A 15,523-nucleotide genomic window follows, 5' to 3' on the forward strand; every position below is an offset into this window, starting at 1 on the left:
CCAATAAACTATATTACCTCACCCACCATCTCAGCTAGCAAACAGGGGACCACAAATAGGGCAGTTTGAGAAGGGGAGAAGGAGATCCCCCAGCTGAATGAACAAGGTGCAAGTACTAACCTTGAGGTGAGTGAATTTGTTTGACTGCTTGTGTGTTTCTTTCTCTTTCAGGTTATTTCAGTTATTTTAGTTACTGGGTCAGGTGGGATTGTGTGTCTCGGGACTGTTTGGCCCTTTGTTCCCTGGATCATCCTTGATCATGTTTGATCACCCTCCCCCTGTATGACTAATGAGGGGGTAGGACTGACCTAGGAGAGAAGGCCTTAAAAGCCGGAGGCTAAGCGACCAAGGGGAGCTAGTGCATAGGGGAGTTTGAGAGGGAGTTTGTAGGAGGGAGTTGTAATACAGTCACTATTGTTAGGAAGAGCTGCCTCACCACTGCCAACACTGCTCCTGTCTCCTCCACCTGTGCCTGTATCCAGACAAACAACCTGACCATAGACGCCGCTACCCAGACCCTGGTGTGGACTTGCAGAGACTGTGGCCTGCATTTCCCACTCACAGAAACCCAGGCTGGGGGGAGCATCCAGGGTGAGAGGTGCCTGCTGGCGGAATCTCTCAGGAAGCAGGAGGGAGAGCTATAGGAGGAGGTGACTGGGCTGAGGAGCATCCGTACCCATGAGGAATTCCTCGAGAGTATTCACATGGAGACATCCAAGGCTGAGGAAGCTATCCAGCTACAGAGGACTGCTGTCACACCACTCGGGGAGGAGGCCATGGCTCTGTCACAGGGAGGACACTGGCTGCTGGTTACTTCTGGCAGCAGGCAGTGCTCCACCCCTACTCCCAACCCACCCACCGTGGTGATGGAAAACTGATATGCTACCCTGGCAACGAGCGATGAGGAATCACCCCCAAAAATGGAGAAGGAGAAGCCATGTACCCCCAAGGCTGGGAGAATCTCAGCCGCCACTCCTAGGAGGAAATGTAGGGTAGTGGTGGTTGGTGACTCTCTTTTGAGGGGGATGGAGGCACCCATCTATCACCCTGACATGGCATCCCGAGAGGTATGCTGCCTGCCAGGGGCTGTATCCGAGATGTTACGGAGGGACTGTCGAGGATCATCCGGCCCTCTGACTCCTACTCCATGCTACTCATCCATGTGGACACTAATGATACTGCGAGGTAGAGGCAGACGCATTCTGGAGGTGAATGTCTGGCTGCGAGAATGGTGTCACAGAGATGGGGTCCACCTATCGAGGAAGGGGATGAGAATATTTGGATATAGACTGGCTAACCTAGTGAGGAGGGCTTTAAACTAGGTTTGAAGGAGGCAGGTGACCACAACCCACAGGTAAGTCAAGAACAAGGAGACCTGGGAGAAGGTTCAGATTTAGGCAGAAGCATGGGCTGTTATAGCAGGGATAAAGGAGAGACAAGACAGAACTGGGAGGAGAATCAAATTAGTATCTTAGATGTCTGTATACTAATGCGAGAAGTATGGGAAGGAAGCAGGATGAATTCAAAATGCTAGTAAATAAATACAACTACGACATAGTTGGCATCACAGAGACTTGGTGGGATAATACACATGACTGGAACTTTGGAATAGAAGGGTACAGCTTGCTCAGGAAGGACAGGCAGGGAAAAAAGGGAAGAGGTGTTAACTTGTATATTAAATATGTACACACTTGGACTGAGGTCGAGCTGGAAATAGGAGACAGACTTGTTGAAAGTCTCTGGGTTAGGATAAAAGGGGTCAAAAACAAGGGTGATGTCATGGTAGGGGTCTACTACAGACCACCTAACCAGAAAGAAGAAGTGGATGAGGCTTTCTTTAAACAACTAACAAAATAATCCAAAGTACAGGACTTGGTGGTGATGGGGGACTTCAACTACTCAGACATCTGTTGGGAAAATAACACAGCAGGGCACAGATTATCAAGTAAATTATTGGAATGAATTGGTGACAAGTTTTTATTTCAGAAGGTGGAGAAAGCTACGAGGGGAGAGGCTGTTCTAGATTTGATTTTGACAGTGAGGAACTGGTTGAGAATTTGAAAGTGGAAGGCAGCTTGGGTGAAAGTGATCATGAATGATAGAGTTCATGATTCTAAGGAATGGTAGGAGGGCGAACAGCAAAATAAAGACAATGGGTTTCAAGAAGGCAGACTTTAGCAAACTCCTGGGAAGTAGTAGGTAGGATCCCATGGGAAGCAAGTCTAAGGGGAAAAACGATTGAAGACAGTTTGCAGCTTTTCAAAGAGACATTATTAAGGGTACAAGAGCAAACTATCCCACTGTGTAGGAAAGACAGGAAGTCTGGCCAGAGACCACCCTGGCTTAACCAGATCTTCAACGATCTAAAAGAAAATTTAAAATGTCCGACAAAAAGTGGAAATAAGGTCAAATTACAAAGGATGAATATAAACAAATAAGACAAGTGTGTAGGGACAAAATTAGAAAGGTCAAGGCATAAAACGAGATCAAACCTGCTAGAAACAGAAAGGGTAACAAGAAAACATTCTACCAATACATTAGAAGCAAGAGGAAGACTAAAGATAGGGTAAGCCCATTACTCAATGAGGGGAGAAAAACAATAACAGAAAATGTGGAAATGGCAGAGGTGCTTAATGACTTCTTTATTTCAGTTTTCCTCAAGAAGGTTGGTGGCGGTTGGACATCTAACGTAGTGAATGCCAGTGAAAATGAGGTAGGATCAAAAGAGGCTAAAACAGAGAAAGAACAAATAAAAAATTACTTAGACAAGTTAGATGTCTTCAAGTAACAAGAGCCTGATGAAATACATCCTAGAATACTCAAGGAGCTGACTGAGGAGATATCTAAGCCATTAGTGATTATCTTTGAAAAGTCATGGAAGATGGGAGAGATTCCAGAAGACTGGAAAAAGGCAAATATAGTGCCCATCTATAAAAGGGGGAATAAAGACAACCCAGGGAATTACAGGCCAGTCAGAGAGGGTACACTACTAAAGTTTGTGGACGATATCAAGTTGGGAGGGGTTGCAAGTGCTTTGGAGGATAGGATTAATATTCAAAATGATCTGGACAAACTGGAGAAATGGTCTGAAGTAAATAGGACGAAATTCAATAAGGACAAATGCAAAGTACTCCACTTAGGAAGGAACAATCAGCTGCACACACACAAAATGTGAAATGACTTCCTAGGAAAGCGAAAGGGATCTGGGGGTCATAGTGGACCACAAGCTAAATATGAGTCAACAGTGCAATGCTGTTGCAAAAAAGGCAAACATCATTCTTGGATGGATTAGCAGGAGTGTTGTAAGCAAGACATGAGAAGTAATTCTTCCGCTCTACTCTGCACTGATTAGGCCTCAACTGGAGTATTGTGTCCAGTTCTGGGTGCCACATTTCAGGACGGATATGAACAAATTGGAGAGAGTCCAAGAAGAGCAACTAAATGATTAAAAGTCTTGAAAACATGACCTATGAGGGAAAATTGAAAAAATTGGGTTTGTTTAGTCTGGAAAAGAGACAATTGAGAGGGGACAGTTTTCAAGTATATAAAAGGTTGTTACAAGGATGTGGGAGAAAAAAATGGTTTTCTTAACCTCTGAGGACAGGATAAGAAGCAATGGGCTTAAATTGCAGCAAGGGAGGTTTAGATTGAACATTAAGAAAAAAATCATACCTGTCAGGGTGGTTAATAACTGGAATAAATTGCCTAGGGAGGTGGTGGAATTTCCATCATGGGAGGTTTTTAAGAGCAAGTTAGAAAAACACCTGTCAGGAATGGTCTCAATAATTCTTCGTCCCACTATGAGTGCGGGGGACTGGACTAGATGACCTCCCGAGATCTATGATTCTATGATTCTCTCTCCATAATTATAAATGGAAAATGGTAACAAAGTGGTGAATTAAGAAAATGTGGAGGAAAACTCGATGGTTTTGAAACAAACATTTCCAAAATGTTGGATGTTTTAATCCTGAATTTTTTTCATTTTGTGGGGGGAAAACCCTCAGGTTTGATTTCCAGTTTTTCCCTTACTATGAAATAATTTCAGAAAATGAAAAATACATCATTGGAAATTATTTTCTTTTCCATTTAAATAAAAAAACAACAACCCCATTTTCCAATGGAAAAAAAATCCATTGAGTGGAAAAAGTTCTACCAAGAACCAGGCTACGTACTCTTGAGTGCCATCTGGTGGTGTTTTATCTGTTAACTAACTGTATCTCCAGACTTCAGAGGAGCAGCCATGTTAGTCTGTATCCGCAGAAAGAACAAGAGGACTTGTGGCCCCTTAGAGACTAACACGTTTATTTGAGCAGAAGCTTCTGTGGGCTACAGCTCCCTGCATGGGATGCATGCCAGACAGAGAGAGCTCTGGTTATAGGAACTGGGGATGAACATTTTTCAGAGACAACTTCATGCTCCTCCCATTGCTGCTTCTCTTGAGATACGTCCCTTCGCGAGGAATCAGCTCCTGTTGAGTTATCACAAAACCTATTTCTTAGAGGATAGTTCACTGGGCTAGGGGTTGGGAACCAAAATGTGGGGTTGTTTGTACCAGTGTATCGGGAATCACTTTGAGTCACTCTCTTTTCACTAACCCTTCTGCTCCTATTCCAGAACGACCACCACCACCGTCACTTTCTCTGGACCCCCCCCCCCCCCGCCTTGAGTACCTTCTGGGGGAACAGGTGATGCTCAGCTGCATAGATCCCAAAGTCGGGGAGGTGACAGGATACAGATTCTACAATGAAAGAAATGGGGAGACCTCCACCTCTGCCCCTGACCCAAGCGGGGGAGCCAAACTGGTCTTCCTTGCACTTAACGTGGCTGATGCTGGACCATATATATGCAAATACTGGAGAGCAAAATCTGGGCAAGAGATACGGTCGGTGGGAAGCCAACCAGTCTCTGTTTCAGTGCTGGGTGAGTCCCCCATTCATGCTGCTCTTCGATGGAGCTGGAGGATGGGTGGGGAAAGCTGATCCCGTTTCACAGAGGATTTCCATAGTTCAAAATCTGGTTTCGTTCCAATTTGGAACAAAAGCCAAGAATTTCAAAGTTCATTCTCCAATAGTACCAAAGATAGGTCTGTCTAACGTGGCCACTTTAATTGGCTACTCCAGCTCACTGCAGAATCCAATAGGACCTTCCGACTGAGAGTCATCCTAGCCACAGGGAGTGGGACTTATGTATGCGCTCAATGCTTTCCCATTGATGAAGGCCTCCACAGACACCAGGAAGTTGGGCAATGCTGGTGGCAATGGAAAGACAGTGACTCGGAAGGGATTGCAATTTATTTCCAGTGTTTTGGGTCCCAGAGACCCCCAAAGTCCCTCTGAATAAAACCATTTCACCTCTTTAATCTCCTCCACTAGCGTGGTGTCCCACGCCACATGAGACCTGCCTCTGCTAACCCTTCCTTTTGCTGCTCCCCTCAGATCCTCCTTCCCAACCATCACTGAGCATGGATCCCCCGACTGGAGTGATTAAGTAAGGGCTCCCCCTGCTGATCACCTGCACAGCCCCCAGGGACACCGGTGAGCGAAGATTCCACTTCTACAGGGATGGAGCTGAGTTCATCCCTGGGAACACATGGTCTCAGATCAGCACCACGGGGCAAGAGACTGGCTCTACTAATGTCTCTGTGCTCAGAATCCCACGGGCCAGTCCCAGCAGCACTGGGAAATTCACCTGTGGGTATGTCCAGAAAGTGTGCCAGAAGTGGGTCTCGTCTCCCAGGAGCCAGGCTGTGAACATCACCGTGACAGGTGAGGAAACTCCTACTTCCTAGCTACCAAGATAAAGACTTCCCCTCCCATGCCACATGATGCAAAAGGAGAGCAGAGAACACCATGAGCATACTGGGAAATGTGCAGTATCAGGGGCAGAACCCGGCAGCACCCACTGATCCCACAGCACGGACCCCTGCCCTTGTATAACAACTGAAGCCTGTTGTCACTGCATCAGGGTTAATATTTACATATTCTGTGCGGCCATCCACACCACAGAGTGACTCGCATATCCGGAGAGCTGGCTGCATTTCCTCCTCCAGGGGGCAGCACATACCTGCACACACACAGAGAAAGAAAGGGCGGGTGGGGAGGGCAGCAGACAGCTAAATACACGATTCATTGCATCATTTCACAGGGGAATTCTTTTCTCTACTGTCTGTGCAGCGGACAAAGTTTTCCTGCTCCGGTTCCTGGTGGTGGGTGGTTCCTTCTTCATCACCAATGGCCTCATCTTCCTCATCTCCCACTGCTGCTTGTTGCGCACAGGTAACTGGTTAAGGCGGCAGCTCTGATGCATGGACTGTTCCCAAGAAAATAACCCTTTAGAGATCTCAGAAGTCCCCCCTCCCTCCACCCCTCCAGAATATCAGCTCAGAGCAGTGGGTTTACAGGGGAAGGCTGTGACCTGTGAGACATCACTAACCCTCTGAGCTGCAGACAGTCCTAGTGCCAGTGACCGAGACGTGGGCAGTTTTGTCTAGTGGCTAGAGCAGCCATCAGGAATCAGAGGCAAGGGTCAGAACTGGAGTCAGAGGCCAGGTGGCAGAGCCAAGGTCAGGAATGTGGGATGTTAGATGGGGTGGGGTCTGAGTTACTAAAGGAAATTCTTTCCTGGGTATCTGGCTGGTGAATCTTGCCCATATGCTCAGGGTTCAGCTGATTGCCATATTTGGGGTCGGGAAGGAATTTTCCTCCAGGGCAGATTGGAACAGGCCCTGGAGGTTTTTCACCTTCCTCTGTAGCATGGGGCACGAGTCACTTGCTGGAAGATTCTCTGCTCCTTGAAGTCTTTAAACCACGATTTGAGGACTTCAATAGCGCAGACATAGGTGAAAGGTTTTTCGCAGGAGTGGGTGGGTGAGATTCTTTGGCCTGCGTTGTGCAGGAGGTCGGACTAGATGATCATAATGGTCCCTTCTGACCTTAGTATCTATGAATCTATTAATCTATGAATCGGAGCAAGACCATGCAACAGCTGTGCATGAGATGGGACATGGAGACTCTTACATCCATTGGAACCTGGAGGAGGAATTGTCAGGAGATGAAAGCTATGAATGAAAAATGCCAGGGGATCCAGAATGACGCAGAAGGGAGTGGGGCGGATTGACCTGGGAATGTCATCTGGTTTTACTGGGACTGTCGGCATTGGGGATGGGATAGCAGGAAGTGACTTTACTTGAGGGAAGATACCTGAGCCTGTAACCTGAGCCAGGAGGGGGGTTGAAGCCAGGTGACACCTTTGCCTGGGAAACTGGACAAAGGCTGAAGGAGGAGCTGGGGGGAGGGGGAGAGAAACGCCTGGAGGGGGGGTTGTTTTCAGTTTTGGGCTGGTGGATGAAACGCAGGGAACCCCAAGGCTGGGGTCTAAGCTCCCTGCCCCTCAGAAGGACTTGATTTTACTGGCTGGCTGAGAGTCACGGTGAATCCCAGGAAGAGGGGTGCAGGGCCCTGACTCCCCCACACTCCGTGACAGGTGGTGAAGGCGGTTTTGCACGGTGAAGCGCCCCCCAGCAGCACACTGGGGAATTACAGTCAGGAAGGACTCAGCTGGGACAGCACCTGTCCCGAGCACCCAACCCACTCCCTGCAGCACAGCGCCATCTAGCGCCACAGCGGGGAACTGGAGTCAGCACACTGCTCCCTGCATTACAGCGCCCCCAAGAGCTGCACAGGGGAATTGGGGCCTGAACGGACTCAAAGAACAGAGCGCCCCTAGTGAGTCCTCCCACGTCCTCTCTTCAATTTTTTTGCCTCAGGGTGTGGATGTAGCCAACCCTGTTTAGCTGGGGGGGTGTTTACGAGATCCCAACCCTGGGGCAGGAGTGCAGGAGCTGAAGCTCACTGGGTGATGGGGCAGAGAGGGCTAAAGAATGCTCATTGCTTCTTGCGTTTGTGTTCCCAGGGTCTGCAGGACGCTCGAGGGGATTTTGGATCAGTAAAAGGCTCCCAGCCGTTCTCAGTCTCTCCATTTCACGATGCAGTCCACTTATTTGGTGAATGCCGAGGGCCAAGAATTCTCCATGCTCCCAACTGCGTCCTTCCATGGGTGAAAGGGTTCTTCAGAGGCTGCATGCCTAGGGGTTAGAGCAGGGGGCAACTGGGAGTCAAGATACTTAGGGTCTGTTTCCAGCCCTGTGACAGAAAGGAGGTCTAATGGGTTAGAATAGGCAGGGCTGGCAGCCAGGACTCCTGGGTTGTGTTCCAAGCTCTGGGAATGGAATGGGGTCTAGTAATTAGAGCAACGGGGGCTGGGAACCAGGACTCCTGGGTTCTATCCCTGGTTGTGGGAAAGGAGTGTCATTCTCTTGGGTGTTTTAGGGGACTCCTTCCTTGCTCTGTCACCATCAGCTTGCAACTTTGTTTATAGGGGCTCACAGTGATCTCTTAACAGCTCCTGTCAGCACGGCTGCATGGGCTCCTCTCATGTGGGCACCGCATTTACCACATCACCGGCAGCTGTTTTTGTTTTGCTCTCTGGCAAGAAGCCCTGTTGCTGTTGACACCTCCCTTCCCCCCTCACAGAACCACCAGCAGCTCAGCACCAGACATGTCAAACCCGCACACACAAAAAACCAACCCAGAAATTGGGCTTGTTGCTTGTTGTAGCTTGTTGCTTCTGGTTTTTGATCAGCTCCCGGCAAGCAGGGGCAAGGGGTGGAGAGAGAGTCAGGGATCCACAGTGGGCCCACCGCAGTCCCAGACTGCACACCGTGGGATCTAGTCACACAGAGAGTTGGAGTTCTTAGGGATTGGCTTGTTTTGGCCTTGTTTTGAAATGGGATTAGCTTGATTTTTGGATTATTATGAAAGTCAGGGTGCTTATTTACCACATGAATGTTGGCAACTGTGCTCAGCACCTGTGGAACCTCCTGCTGCTTTGGATGCAAAAGGTCCCTGCCCCGTGAGCCTCCCTGGCCACCCCTGATGTGCCACCTGAGTCGGCTGAATGCCAGCCAGCCAGTCCATCTCCAAACCAAACTCTGCACCCATCTGTACACGCTTATGCTTCGTATCATCCACTTTCTTGCCCTCATGGCCCACTCCAACACTAAATAGCAGGTCCTGTTGCAACCTGGAGAGGGCAGGAAGCCCTGGTGGGCCAATCTGCACTCCACTCTGGTCTTCTCCCACTCACTTTTTCATCCTGGCACACTCCACTCATGGCCCCACAAAGTCACAAGGCCTTCTCATCAACCTGCAGGTGTTGGCCAAGCCGGCCATCCTCCCAGCCTGGAAGGGAAGCTCAATGGAGGGGCTGCTTCATAACTATGGCACCTCTTCCCTCTTCCTCACCCCATCACACTTCCAGGCAGAATTCCTCCGGGTGGCATCCTCTGACTCCACGGACACGTTTGAGGAGTGGGGAAAGGGGCACTGCCAGGGGTTCTCTGCTAGGTGCCTCTGACTTCACTCCTGTCCTGGCTTATTCATTTGTTGTCCCTCCTAGTCACTTGCTGGTGAGGTTCAGTGGCTGGTCTTTCGAGTTGGATGAGCCAAGGCCCGCTTGTCCAAGTACCTCCAGGAGGTACTTGGTCACCTAAATTGGTCTCAGATGCCCCAAGCTGTGGCCGCTGGGTTTCCCAGACCCTCTAACAATGGCTGGCTCTGTGACACTTTATCAGACCTCTGTCAGACTCAGGAAAATGCTCCCACAAGTTCCCCGGCAGCTGGACATGGGATGGGGGTGGGGCTGTGCTCTGAGAATCCTCTTCCTAGACGCTGTGGTGGGTCTGGTTCCCAAGCTCAGGGTCACCGGAGCTGGAGTTGGGAAGGAATTTCCCTCCTCCCCGCAAGCTAGCTTGGCAGGGACCTTGGGGGTTTTCACCTCCTTCTGGAATGTGGGGTGCAGGTCACCTGCTGGGACCACAATGGGCTGCAGGCATCAGTGACATGTCAGTCTCTCCTGTTCTCCTGAGGTCCGAAAGTCTTTGGGCTCAAGATAGGGGGCCCAGGTGAAATGAAGTGGCCTGCACTATACTGGAGGTCAGCCTAGATGAACTCCATGATGCTACACTCAGATCGAGAGATGGGACCCCTCATCAAGGTGCCTTCACTTTTGTGACCCAACTGACCTCTCCTTATTTCTGGCTGTTTTGTGGTTTCCCTGCCACTGCTTGTGTAGAAATCAACATGATGCCAGCTTATTTCTGTTCTCCTTTAGAGGCTGCTCGAGTGGTTAGAACTGGCGGGCTGGGAATCAGGACTCCTGGGTTGTATCCCTGCTCTGCGAGGGCAGTGGGGTCTAGTGGTTAGAGCAGTGGGGGCTGGGAGGCAGGACTCCTGGCTTCTCTCCTCAGCTCGGGGAGGGGAGTGGGGACTGGTGGTTAGAGCAGTTTGGGCTGGGAGCCAGGACTTGGGTATTGCAGGGAACTCCTTCCTCATTCTGCCACAAACAGCAGGTGACCTCGTTTGTGGCTAATCACTGAGATCTGTTAATCTCTGAAGCCAGAACAGTCCTGGCCCCTCTCACTTGGCCAACCAGCTTTGTCCGTTATCCGCAGCCCCTGCTCGGCCTTTGTGTGGCACCAAGAAGAACAAGGCAGCCACCCACACACCTCCCCCATGGTCCCACAGAGGCGCTTGAGAAACCTTCTCTGGTTAAGGGGCTTGTGAAGGGGTTGACTCACCACGGGAGCACCTTCTCATGGCTAGGTGGGGCTGAGCAGCTGCCTCTCGCTCTGGCACCCCCTGCTGATGTCCCTCGGCAGGTCCCACTCTTCAAGTCCACCCTTTTTGGGGTAACAACTGGCAGCAACTGAAAGGCCAACCAAAGTAACTCCGAGACCTTATGTGGGATCTGTGGTCCTTGTGATCAGCACATCCCTGCAGGCTCCAGAGTGTGCTTAGCCACTTAAATCAGGGGTCTTCACACCACCGTCCCAGGCCACCTGGCCCTGTCTGCTGCAAGCCAAGGTCTGCGCCTGTCCAACTGCTTGGGGCTGCTTTCCCAGCGGTTTCTTCCTGCCCAGCCTCTCTCCAGCTTTCCTCCCCACAGCTGCTCTGGCTTGACCCTTCTTTCAGGATCCCTGGGCTCATTCTCCCACACGCCCAGGCTTTTGTCCTAGTCCTGACTCTGAGAAGGGAACGGGGTCTAGTGGTTTGAGCACTGGGGGCTGGGACCCAGGCCTCCTGGTTTCTATCCCCACCTCTGAGAGAGGAATGGGGACTGGTGAGTAGCAGGATGTGTGTCTGGGAGCCAGGCCTCCCAGGAAGCAAATGCAGACACCACCACCTGCCCCTTCTGCTACAAACGATCTTCTGTGTGTACTAACCAGCCTGTTCCTCCCCAGCTGCATGGCACAACCTGTCAAGCCTGGCTTTGCCCTCCAGGTGTGGTTAGGTAAAATAACAAGCCTGTGTGGGGCAGGCATGCTGTCCCAGGGCTTAAACACCCCTGGGGTTCTGTTCCCAGACCCTCCAGCCACTGGCACAGGCCTGGCATCTCCCCGGGCCAGGACGCAGGCCTGATGTGGAATCTCCAAGATCTGCTCCTAGAGACGCTCATCTGGGTTCTCTCACCTGGGAGCATTTCCAGCTCCTGGGCTTTCCCCTCACTCTGGTTACTGACGCTCTTGTGTTTACTGCTCTTTGGTGATGTGCCAACTCCTCCCTCCAGCTCTTGTTAGGTGGAAATAAAGATGATATTTATCACCAGGTGTCATCTCTAAATCATGTTTCTCTCTTGGAGATAGATAGATAGATAGATAGATAGATAGATAGATAGATAGATAGATAGATAGATAGATAGATAGATAGATAGATGGGTATGTATGGGAATGGACAGACAGATAGATGGGGACATATAGGGATAGACAGACAGATAGACGGATGGGTGCGTAGGGGGATAGACAGGCAGATTGCAGATAATCTCACATGCAAAGCCCTGAACACTGAATCCAAGATGGAAGCTGGGCCATGAGACACCGCTGGTTCTGAAACAGCTGTTTCAAAATCAAGTAAAAAGCGATGATTATTTCAACAAATAGATTCAATTAATTCTAAGCAAGAAGGTTCCCCTTTGAATCTGGTCCCAGGATGGGGACTGGCTGGTTCATGGAGTGGGAATGAGACATGGGCCCCTTCCCCTCTATGAGGTGCTGGCTCTGATCCACCGCAGGGTGGGGAACTGGCTGGCTCAGGGGGCGGGTAATGGGACACAGGGCCCTTTCCTCTTTAGGGGACACTGTCTCTGATATGGCCCCAGGAGGGATGACTGGCTGGCTCAGGGGGTGAGGATGGAGATATGGGGCCTTGCACCTGGAGGGCAACTCTTTTTCAGTGCTCTGGGGATGCACAGAAAATTCAGGCTGCAGCATCTCTGGCACCAACCCTTCTCACGGGCTGTCATAAACATACAGCTAAGGGTGGTATAAAATCCCTCCTTTACCTGTTAGGGGTTAAGAAGCTCAAATAACCTTGTTGGCACCTGCACAAAAGGACCAATAGGGAAAGAAGATACTTTCAGATCTGGGCGGGGGGAGGTTTTGTTTGTGCTCTTTTTGTTTTGTTCCCTCTGGTTAGAGAGAGAGAGACCAAGCAGGTAACCCAGCTCCTATTGAAATGATACATCTAAAATTACAGAAATTGTAAGTAATAGCAAGGAAATGCATTAGATTATCTTTTGTTTTAGCTTGTGAATTTTCCCTATGCTAAGAAGGAGGTTTATTCCTGTTTTTGTAACTTTGAAGTTGAGCCTAGAGGGGAATCCTCTGTGTTTTAAATCTTTTTATTACCCTGTAAAATTACCTTCCATCCTGATTTCACAGAGGTGCTTCTTTTACTTTTTTCTTTATAATAAAGTTCTTCTTTTAAGAACCTGATTGATTTTAGTGTCCTAAAGATAAAGGGTCTGTGCTCACTTTGTTAACCTATTGGTTAGTATGAATTCTCAAGACTCCCCAGGAAAGGGGGTGAAGAGGCTTGGGGGGATATTTTGGGGAAATAGGGACTCCAAGTGGCCCTTTTCCCTGGATGTTTGTCTAAATCACTTGGTGGTGGCAGCAATACCATCCCAGGACAAAGGAAGGATTTGTGCCTTGGGGAAGTTTTAACCTAAGCTGGTAGAAATAAGCTGAGGGGGTCTTTTATGCAGGTCCCCACATCTGTACCCCAGAGTTCAGAGTGGGGAGGGAACCCTGACAGGGCCACTCCCCTCTAGTGGAGGCAGAGGAAGTCACAGCCTCAGTTGTAGTCACCGCTCAGCTCAAAGGTTGGACATGCAGCATCATCCCAAGTGAGGAGGGACTGAGGGCAGCTGATCACTTTCCGTCACCTTCTCCAAGACCTGCACTGGCGGCTGTACTTCAATGAAGTGCTTGTGTGAGGGGCCGGAGTCTCAGCTGGTGTAAAGAACTCTCAGGAAAGTGGGGTACAAAAAGGGGGGTGGGTTGCTGAGGCAAATGGTTCAACCCCAAGACCCTCATTCCCATCAGGTTTTCACCCTACATTCTCCATCCAGGGGCAGGGGCAGAAGAGAACCCACCAGCTAGCCATCAGACTTCCCTGGAGATCCACTGATTTACACCTGCTGGGGATCTGGCCCCTTTGACTCCAGTGGAGCTACGACCCATTGACCCCAGCTGGGGATCTCGCTCATTCATGGCGATGACTCTGAAACCAGCACACTGGGTCCTTGGGTGTGTTTGAAACTAACATTTGGAGGTGCAACTGTGGTGCAGGGAGCGTTTGCACTGACGGGGAGTGATGGGGCTGCGGAGGGTTTCCAGTCCCCAAACCCTGACTCTGCGTGATGGGTATTGACTCTGAACTGGCACTAAGAGGGGGTAACAGGAGGTGGAGGGTGGGCCAGGCCCAGTTGGAAATGGAGCCTAGCTGCGGAGGGCTGGGTGGTGAGCAGAAAGGGAGGCATTCCAGATGTGATGAGGGATGTGGGGAGAAGCTCTCCTGCCTCTCTGGTTGCTGGAGGCTGGAGGGAAGGTCTGGAGAGCAGCAGCTGTGCAGACAGCCCAGGGAGGAGCTGGGGAAAGAGCCTGGGGGAAAGCCAAGGTACAAAGGAGTCCGGGAGGCAGTTGTGAGGCATCTGAGGGAGCAGATCTTAGCTGCTCACCACAGGGTCCTGGGACTGGAGCCCAGAGAGGACCGGCAGGCTTTGGGTTCCCATACTGACCCCTGGGAATGGTGGACGGGATCCTCCAACACAAGAAGAAGAAGGACAGCTGAGTTTGGGAGAGGGCCTCCAGAGGGAAAGTCCTAGGAGGTATTGCTCAGCAGAACTGCTGGGCAACAACCCTACAGAGCCTGGAGAGGGGTGAAGGGGCTGCAGAAGAGGGAGCCTGGGGAACGATGGAGAATTATGTTTATGTAACCCTTCTGCCCATCAGAGTTGGCAGCAACAAGGTTCAGTATCTAGGGGTTCCATTTCAATAACACAATGCAAAACCGGATCGAGCCCTCACCCAGTGACCTGGGACAATTACATACCACCCCCCTGGGAGCCTCTAAGAGGAAATACTTCCCCTCTTGCAAGCACAGAGTCTGAGTTTAGCAAAGCCTTTTAATAGAGGAGAGAAACAATGCAGCATTATGTTGGGGGAAACACCATAAACAAGATTCATAACACAAACCATGAGCAAGAGACCCATCCCCAAGTAAATTTGGCAGTGTCCTTTTCCCCTCAGGGTCTTAAGTCCAGCAACCCAACAGTCACCCCCCGCACACACACACACAGTTTCTGTCCTTGGTCAGTGCAGCCCCAGAGTGGTCCTTGAGTCCAGCAACCCAAAAGTCACCCCTCCACAGTTTCTGTCCTTGGTCAGTGCAGCCCCCACCCAGTTCAGAAGTTTATCTGCAGAGTTTACTGCCCAGCCTAGGTGGAAGTGGGGGGAGGCAGGTGGGGGGCATCTTATATGCTCAGCTGCTTGGGTCGATGGCCAAGTGCCAGGCCTCTCCATGGGGTTCTGCTGCAGTCTTCACCACCAGCTGCACCTCTCCGCCAGCCATCCTGCTGGCTGCTTCTCTCTGCCAACCACCCTACTATCCGCTCTGCTCCCCACACCTCTCCGCTAGCCAGCCTGCTAGCTGCTCACCAAGTTGTCTTCAGCCCCCACCCTTTAACACAGCTCTTAGTAACTTCAGCTCTCAGTGATTTTAGCTGATAGTAGGGGTGCCCCAGTGCTGGTGCACCAAAGTAGATCTAATGCTTAGACCTAGGTATCAGTGATTTCAGCTCTGCAGCATGTAACGAGACTCCTAATGGAGTCAAAATTAGCTATGTTATTACACAGTGGAGAGAGAAGGAGTCAAAGTAGCATTTAGGGCCCACAGAAGAGACCCACACTACTAGGTACACATACCTGTCGTCGTCGTCATCGTCATCATCATCATTGTTGTTGTTGTTTTGTGTTGTTTTGTTTTTTGTTGTTGTCATCTCCCCCCACGCCCTTTCAGTGGGTTTTGGAACCCATGTCCCTTGCCTAGCGAGTTCTGCTTCGTTGAGGGTGAGTCCCCCTTGCCTGGCGAGTTCTGCTTAGTTGAGGGTGAGTCCCCCTTGCCTG

The 15,523-nt window shown here is 50.3% G+C and overlaps 1 pseudogene; it reads left to right on the top strand.

The window, feature by feature from the left end:
• Positions 1-4,688: 4,688 nt before the first annotated feature.
• The window catches only part of LOC144929187 (Fc receptor-like protein 5), a 40,152-nt pseudogene continuing 29,317 nt past the window's right edge, over positions 4,689-15,523 (top strand).

Source organism: Lepidochelys kempii, chromosome 13 (assembly GCF_965140285.1).
Source record: "Lepidochelys kempii isolate rLepKem1 chromosome 13, rLepKem1.hap1, whole genome shotgun sequence".
Taxonomy (NCBI): domain Eukaryota; kingdom Metazoa; phylum Chordata; order Testudines; family Cheloniidae; genus Lepidochelys; species Lepidochelys kempii.